Source organism: Ictidomys tridecemlineatus (assembly GCF_052094955.1).
Source record: "Ictidomys tridecemlineatus isolate mIctTri1 chromosome 6 unlocalized genomic scaffold, mIctTri1.hap1 SUPER_6_unloc_1, whole genome shotgun sequence".
NCBI classification, from domain to species: domain Eukaryota; kingdom Metazoa; phylum Chordata; class Mammalia; order Rodentia; family Sciuridae; genus Ictidomys; species Ictidomys tridecemlineatus.
Genome location: NW_027520957.1, coordinates 1 through 8,875, shown reverse-complemented (window position 1 = coordinate 8,875; position 8,875 = coordinate 1). Strand labels below are relative to the sequence as shown.

General features: G+C 54.3%; 1 pseudogene; it reads right to left on the bottom strand.

Annotated features, from left to right (window-relative positions):
* Positions 1-5,415: 5,415 nt before the first annotated feature.
* On the bottom strand, positions 5,416-8,872 carry LOC144372274 (obscurin-like; annotated as a pseudogene).
* Positions 8,873-8,875: the final 3 nt, after the last annotated feature.

The window sequence follows — 8,875 nt, the reverse complement described above, 5'->3', positions numbered from 1 at the left end:
CTATGCCTGTGACTGAGCCGGCTGGGTGGTGTGAGTCTGCTGTCTGTGAACACCTGGGAGAGGGCGGGGCCTGGAGAGTTGGCTGGAGGTAGGACATCAGTCTTTGAGACAAGCCCTGCGGCTAGGGAATGGAGTGAGATGTGGGTAGCCCGAAGGGGGTCTCCAAGACTCCTCCAGGGGCTGGGCAGTGCTCCCAGGACGGGACTGCAGCTTCCAGTGCAGGGTGTGTGTCTCCCAGACCCCTCCAGTGTGGGGCTCTGCAGGTAGGGAGAGCTGGTGGAGATGGGGGTCTCTGTCCACTCCCACTCAGTGGGAAACCCAGTGGGCCATGCTGGGCTTGCCCTCTCTGGACCCTCCTACACACCCGCATTCATTCCACCCCTGACTGTAGGCTGGCGCCTGAAGTCCTGGAGGCCCCCAAGGATGTGGTGGTGTGAGCTGGCACACAGGCTCGATTCATCTGCGTGCTCAGCAAGGCCCTGCCAGTGGGCGAAGCCACCTGGTACATCAACGGAACTGTGGTACAGCCTGATGACGACTGGACCGTCACTGCTGACGGCAGCCACCAAACCCTGCTGCTACACAATGCACAGCTACACCATGCTGGGAAGGTCACCTTTGCTGCCCAAGACGCAGTGACCTCAGCTCGACTTTCAGTGTTGGGTGGGTGGTTTGTGTGTGTGAAGGTGTGTCCTTTCTCTGCAGATTGGGTAACATTCCTGACACCAGGGTGGATGACCATACTGGGCTGGGTCCTGCTATGAGTCTGTCCCACCCCCAGAGTCTTAGGATGCTCCCTCCATTCCTAGGTGGCTTCTCCTGCAGGTGTGTGGGCCAGGTCACTAAAGTCTCAGGGCTGCTGATGATCAGATGTGTCCTGGCTCAACCCTGAGTATCCCCTGAGGCCATGGTCCCCAGATCACCACCTACCTTCCCCTGCTTTGTACCTGGGAGAGGTCCAAGCTGGGCCCTGGAGGGGTGGGCAGGAGGATCAAGGTTGCCAATCCATACGTGCTGGGGGCTCTCACTGGCCTCCCACTCAGAGTGGGCTCTGGGTATGGTCTCACGATGGTAGAAAAATGTATCAGCATCCCTTGCTACCAGGGCTCAGGGGAGGTGATCTGCCCAGTGTCTACACTGTGTCAAACCAGACTCAGGGGTTGCTGGAGGAGGTCCGCAAGTCCCAGTGAATACACTGACCTATTCTTCTTCCCTGCAGGCCTCCCTGATCCCCCCAGAAGATGCCAAAGTGATGGGTCGCAGTGGCCACTCCGTGATGCTGTCCTGGGTGGCTCCCACAAGCGATGGTGGAGGGGGTCTGTGTGGCTATCGGGTAGAGATGAAGAAGGGGTCTAAAAACCAGTGGCGTTTGTGCCACGAGCTCGTGCCTGGACCTGAGTGTGTAGTGGATGGACTGACTCCTGGGGAGACCTACCATTTCCGAGTGGCTGCTGTGGGCCCTGCAGGTGCTGGGGAGCCTGTGAACCTGCCCCAGATGGTCAGGCTGGGTGAATAGCCATCTTGGTCCTGGAGAATGCCCAGCTTCTCCTAGGTGGAGGGAAGAGTTGGCAGGGTGAGGTCTGGACCCTGGAATGCCCCCACACCTGATGTGGCCTGTCCTCCGTGGACACTGTTCCCCAGCAGAACCAGTGGAGCCTGCACCTCACCCACCCCCTATCCCTGTGAGCCGGCAGGTGGTGGCCGGAGAGGATGTCTGTCTGGAGGTGGAGATGGCAGCTGAGGCTGGCAAGGTCGTCTGGCACAAGGGGAAGGAGTGCATCCAACCAAGTGGGCACTTTGAGGTTCTTTCCCGGGGGCGGCAGCAGACACTGGTGATCAAGGGCTTCAGGGCAGAAGACCAGGGCAAGTACTGCTGTGGCCCTGCCCATGCCCTGGCCTCCATGGAGGCTGCTACCTTCCAGGGTGAGTACTAGGTTTTGGGCTGGGAAACCTTGAATGTGGAAGGGAGTGGCCTCTTTCACCCCATCACTTTCTCCCGGGAGGTTTTCAGTGCCTCACCTCGGAGCCTGATCCAGGTGCATTCCCTGTGCATGTGTCCCACCCCTACAGTGTGGGCCTGTGAATCTAGGCCCAGGCTCACTGTGCAGAGCCATTTTCTGTTCTGGTCACCACATTGTCTATGCAGGAGGTGAACTGACATAGGGAGGGAAGACTGAGGCTCAGTGCTTCTAGACCTGGTAAAACCAGTTGCCAAGTGGGGAACAGAGATCCAGTGATAGGCTTGGTGTCACAGCTCTGGTGATACCCTCCTGCTCTCCTCAGTGGTGCTGACCCCTGGCTCTGGGGACGAGGCTCCCACACAGCCCAGCCTGCCCCGTGAGGCAGCCCAGGAGGGTGACCTGCACCTGCTGTGGGAGGCCCTGGCCAAGAAGCCTCGCATGAGCCGTGAACCCACGCTGGACTCCATCAGTAAGCTTCCAGAGGAGGATGGCTGCGTGCATCACCTACGGCAGGAGGTGGAGGAGGTGGAGGAGGTGGCCCCTGACCTCTCTGAGGGCTACTCCACAGCTGATGAGCTGGCACGCACTGGAGAGGCTGACCTCTCACACACCAGCTCTGACGACGAGTCCCAGGCAGGCACACCTTCCCTGGTTACTTACCTCAAGAAGGCTGGGCGGCCTGGGGTCTCACTCCTGGTCAGCAAGGTGAGCCTCTACTTGGCTTGAAAGGGGAGGCCCAGTGTTTTACCCTTGCCACTACCACCCACGTGATTGTCCCTCCTTCCACCGATTTCTCCACCCGTCCATCATCCATCTACTGCTAAAGCCTTTTCTTATAAAGCTGGGGCCAGTCTCTCTGGTGTTCCTCATTACCCATCAGTCCCCAGTGGGGACTGTATAGAGTGATTTCAGGGAGTTGGGCTTGCTTTGTGATAGCAACAAGAGCCAGCAGGTACCTCATACTCCATGAGGCTGGCACAGTTGCCAGGGCCTGAGAGGCAGAATGGATAGCCGTGCGGAGATCAGTGCTGGGCCCTGGTCTTGTGTGTCTGGCCTCGGGGCCCCTGTCTCACTGTGATGCTGTGCTCTGTGCCCACAGGCCAGGGCCCCAGCACCCTCCTCTGTGGAACCACAGAAGCAGCAGGAGCACCCAGCCCAGGTGCACGCACCACCAATAGGTCTGAGTGCTGAGGATCTGGGCGACCCCTCCATGGACAAAGCAGCAGTGAAAATTCAGGCTGCCTTTAAGGGCTACAAGGTCCGGAAAGAGATGAAGCAGCAGGAAGGACCCATATTCTCCCACACATTTGGGGACACTGAGGCCCAGGTGGGGGATGCCCTGAGGCTGGAGTGTGTGGTAGCCAGCAAGGCTGATGTGCGAGCATGGTGGCTGAAAGACGGCATAGAGCTCACTGACGGGCGAAACCACCACATCGACCAGCTCGCAGATGGGACGTGCACCCTGCTGGTCACTGGCCTGGGCCGTGCCGACACTGGTCGCTACACCTGTCAGGTGAGCAACAAGTTTGGCTGTGTGAGCCATAGCACTTGTGTGGTGGTCAGTGGCACCGAGAGTGAGGCCGAGAGCTTAGACCCCTTCTGCTTCCTCTCCAGTGCCTAGTGATGTGCATCTTCACCACGTCTGTGGGCCTGTGTCTGAGAAGACCTGAAACAGTAACACAACGCTCTTGGCTTTGCACTAGTTCTTGGAAACTCCACTTCCATCATCTGCTTGCTTACTCGTGTGGATGAAGAAGAGTCTGTACACTAACACCTGAGCATGGACATTGCCCCTGCTCTCCTCCTGGACACAGTCAACGATATTTCCAGCATTCTGTACTGATAACCCTGTCCTCTGTGAGCCCCAGCACGAGTGTCCGAGCCCCATTCCTTCCCTTTCCAATGCCGACAGCAACCCCTCCCTTGTCCACTCCTGGTCTTGAAGGTGACGCTCTGAAGTCTGCACCACTGGTGTCCCTTTGCCCTCACTTTTCCTACAACCACTCTGTTAAGCTAAGGAGGAATCATCTCATCCAGAGTTTGCTAAGAACTGCATGTTGATTTGTGTCAAACAATCTTTACAACTTCTGATGTCACACTCATCAAATACTGTCACTGCATGCCCAGGAAGAGTCATACCCTGTCCCTCAAGCCTGTTAGCACTGGGCGCTGGTGACCACCTGATGTTCCTGGGTGAACAAGGCCTACACTCCTGCACTTCACATCTCCCAGAGCAGACAATCCCTTTACTTTGCTGGACTCATTGGGCTAACATTAGCAGAGGAGCTTGAACTTCACACTGGAGATATAAGCCTCTTGCTGACCTTGTATGCTTTAGCGTCGATCATGTACTACCTACATAAAATGAGCTAGGGAGTGTACTTCCTCCTTCAGCGTTCTAAAATGTCTATTAACATGGGATAATATTTGATATGATTTGTTGCAGAGCCACTGGGCTAAGATAAGGCTCTATAAGATTATTACTATGATTCTACTTCTTTAGGAGATTAGAGGACTGTTCCACTCCCTAGTTTTTCTTGTGTAGGTTTGACATGATCTTCTAGTAATTGATTACTAAGAAAAGGTACCTGGTTGCCTTGTATAAATTAATGGCCCATCCTCACACCATGACATTTCCAGTGAACTCAGTGGGATTCTCTGGTGTCCACATACACCCACAAAACTTTAATGCAGAGGCAACTGCAGAGCACTGTGCCCATGGTCCTCTCTCTGTGACATTAGACTCCTTCGACAAAGGAAATGAAGCTGCTCCCGGCTTTCCTGCCAACCAGCCAGGGGGAGCAGACACACGGCTTATTAGGGGGATGCTGTGTGTTAACGCTCTACCCCTCAGCAGCTTAGAGTGTAGAAAATAAATTTTAATGAAGCATGCAGATGTGACTTCATTGGTTTATTCCTTTTCATTTCTGAATTTATAAACCAAGCCATGGAGGGAATGTAGACACTGATTGCTCCAACTTGAGACAAAATGAAAATAGGTCTTGTTAAAAGAGAATTTCTGGCGTCCCAGCTTCCCAGCAAATGCACCACCCCGCCCTTCATGTGGCACAGACAGTGTAACAAAATTAGGGTCCGTGTGTTTCCCCCATGAACTTGCTCAGAGAGCTTTCAGGTCCATGAGGACAGAGGGAAGAGTGTCCCAGAGAACTGAAAGGGCAATGATCCCAATGGCCTCAGGTCTCTGGACCACCTCAACACGATCAGCAGGTAAAGCCACAGCCCATAGTGCATAGTTTCCCAGGTGCTGAGAAACGCCCATCAGCATTAGACCTGGGAGGGCAAGTCTGGTGCAGAAGCCTAGCTGTCCACATGGATTGGCCATCAGTACTCACACTAAGATTGAAGACCACAGGTGAGCACGAGGGATGTGGAGACATGGAGTTTGAGGGCAGGATCACCCAGGAACATCCACTGTATCAGTCTCATCCTCACACACCAGCAAACTCAGAACTCACCTGTGACGTCCAGGAAGAAGGAGACCTTCTGGCCCCCGGCCTCGCAGCTGTACTCCCCGGCGTCCACCTTGCCCGCCTGCTGCACCACCAGTTGCCACCTACAGTCAGAGGCCTCCACGCGCATCTGGGAGCTCTGGCTCAGCTTCTTCCCAACCTTGTACCTTCACCTCTGTCTGGGACTGGGCCACCTCACAGCTCAGAGTGGCGCTGGCCCCCGCCTCGGCCTTCACCTCGGTGCGTACCAGCTGCTCTTTAGCAAACACCACCTTGGGCTCTGGGGACAGAGGGCAGGGACACACAGGTCAGGGACTCTGTCTATGGCAGGAAGCCACCTGGGGAAAGACCTCTGGCTGGACAGTTGAGTACAAAACCTTCTGCAGGCCACACTAGCTCGTGCCCTGGAGAAGCCCAGCACCTTTTGCACAAGGGACCACAGTGTGTGACACAGCCTGTCCCTGGTGCATTCGGCTGTTCCAGGTGGGAACACTGTGACAGGCCCCAGCACAGGCTCCTCCAGGGAGGAACTGCAGAGCCTGATGCTGCACCTGCCCCTCAGTGACCAGGAAGAGTCTCCCCAGGACCATGCTGGGTGTGTGTCTCCTGGCAGGTCCTGGGAGGGCCCAACTGCCGCCTGCTCTGAACTGTGGGCTGCTCCTCAGGGAGCCTAGGCCACCGTGGCTCCTGTGCCCACTGAGGCCGCACAAAGCCGAGCACCTGTGACAGTTACTGGTGCTTTAGGTGTCTGCTCAAATCTTCTGCCCACTTATCATGCAGCCCTTCTGTCTTTATTTGAGGTGCTCATGTGTGGGGGTGGTAGAGAGTTGGCTCTTATTTATTTTGTGATTTCTCATGGTCTCCGTGCCCTGTTCTGTCTAACAGGTATCTTCCTAGGAGCCACGGATTCAGTTATGTTGCATTCAAATAAATCTCTCTTGCCCCAGGGTTAGGGATGGAGTTGGGTAGGCACCTGCCCCCCCATGTCTCCATCAACTGTGTGACACACAAGTGTCTGTGGCTTCAGCTCACGAAGCCCTGACCCCCTGGAACATGTGGACCACGCCAAGTGTCATTCCATCTTTCCACGTATTCAAATGGTCCAGTCACTATGAAAACATCATCTTTCTCTACCTCTCACACAAACGCAAGGCAGAAAGAAACAGGAGAGGGCTGGCAATGGCAGGCCTAGTTCTGAGTGCCAAGCAGTGGCTCTGTCTTGACCCCTGGCCTGTATGGAAGTTTCCTGTCCACCTCACAGCCTCTCAGTGCCTTTCTGTCCCCTCCAGTGTGTGGTTGCTGCACTTGTCCTTTGTCTCCCACTGGCCCTGTCCCCAAATGACCCTTGTTTGGATTTTGATTATTAGTAAATGTCTTTGATTTTTTAAATTAATTTTTATTCATTTATTTAGCCCTATTGACTGTCATAAAAAAAAAAAAAAAACAATTATGCCCCCAAACCTTAAGATCCTTATTAGAGGTAGAACTAGGAACATGATCGGTTTGATGCGTTGTGAATTCTCTGAAGTTTCACTTCTGCTGTCACCTGTGCATGTAGGTAAAGATGTGTTTTCTGCCCATTGTCGTCTATGTGATGACCGTGCCCAGCCACACCTCCAACCCCGCAGTTCTGTTGGCTCCTCATCTGGTGATCATCACCTGTGAACTCATTTCTACACTCTTACACCTATGCTGTCCACTTTCCTTTCCCCTTGCTCCTGGACAAAGGTACTGGACAAAGGTGGTGAAAGTGACGGTGGCCTTCCAGGTGCCCCCGACAGGTGCCCTGGTGTTCTGCACCCATCCTCAGCTGAAGAAAGCTCCATTCAACCAGGTTAAATGCGTCCGCTTATCTCTAGATTTATCATGTTGGACTTTGTCCAGCACATTAGCTGGGAAAGCTATGCTGGAGTTGGTGCTTCCAGGCTGCCCTCCTGCCTGCTGCTGAGGGGCTGGCCAGTGCTCCATATCTATCCTCCAGAGTCTGGTGGCTGGTCTGTGCACAGATCCCCACGTTCCTTGTCAGGTTCTGGCCCTGCTGCCCCGTGCTCAGCTTAAAATGACTCACAGAGGCATCTCCTTGCTCCACTGGTGATGGCAATCTCCACATGTGTGGAATAATTGTATCCATTAGTATCTCATATATTTTACCAGAAAATTATCAGGCTTAGATCTGGTCACTAATTCCATTTATCTAGACGCCATAGGACGACTGCAGATTTCTGTACTTTCTATGTCCATTTTCACTGTTTACTAGGAATAAGCCAAATCACCAAGCCTGTCAATCTGTCATCAGAGAGCACACTCCTGGAAGCCACAGGAATCAGAGCTGGCGCCACCTACAGGTTAGCTGGCCCTGCAGCCCACCCACCCTGGGACCCTAGAGAGAGGAAGATCACTGAGCTTCTCAGGCTTTTCCACCGAGGCCCGCACACTCCAACCACAGAAGGTGGGTAGCTGCTTGGCCACTAATGCACTGCAGAGCCTGCTACTGTGGCAGAAGCTGCTTGCTCCTTCTTGTTTTTACATTTCTACAGGGCAGCTCTGACCTAGTATGGCAATGAAAACTGTGGACAGCATCTGGCATAAGCACCATCAGCCTCAGTGTCAATACCTGGTTCCTCTGGAAACAAGCAACAAAGAGGTCCCTTGATGTCACTGCACATAGAAAACAAGATAAAACAGCTCCAGGTCTATGGGAGGAAGGGTCCAAACCAAGAAATCGACCATGAACAGCTCACTCCTGTAGCACCTTAGAGCATGACCTACAGCCAAACTTCCACCTCATTAAAGTTCCGCGATGTTCAAGTCTCCCTCTGACCAGAGCCAGGTGACACACATCCTGAGAGGAAGAGCTCACACACTCAGGTGACAGACACCTTGGAACTCAGGAACCCAAGCACAGGCAGAGCCAGAGTCCCAGATACCAAGGAGCATGAGGAAGGTGCTGGGTGCTAGGAGGAATGGCCAAGGGTCACTCCATGAGACACCGTGTGCACAGCCCTGGGCCCTCTCCCATCTGGCCCACTAGGGCTCCCAGCAAGCACTGGAAACAGGCAACATTGAGAAACTAGACAAAAGAAAGCCACAGACCCAGGCAAAAGATTTGCCAAGGTCAAATGCCCTACTCATTGTCACCTTCATGCAGGTTAACTTGGAACTCAGAGGACTCACCTGTGACATCCAGATGGAAAGAGACTCTCTGGCCCCCGGCCTCCCAGCTGTACTCCCAGTGTCCTTATTGCCCACCTGCTGTACCACCAGCTGCCGCCTGCAGCCAGAGGACTCCACGCGCACCTAGGAGCTCTGGCTCAGCTTCTTCCCATACTTGTACCAAGTCACCTCTGTCTGGGACTGGGCCACCTCACAGCTCAGAGTGGTGCAGGCCCCTGCCTGGGCCTTCCCCTCACTGTGTGCTGGCTGCCCCTTGGCAAACACAGCCTT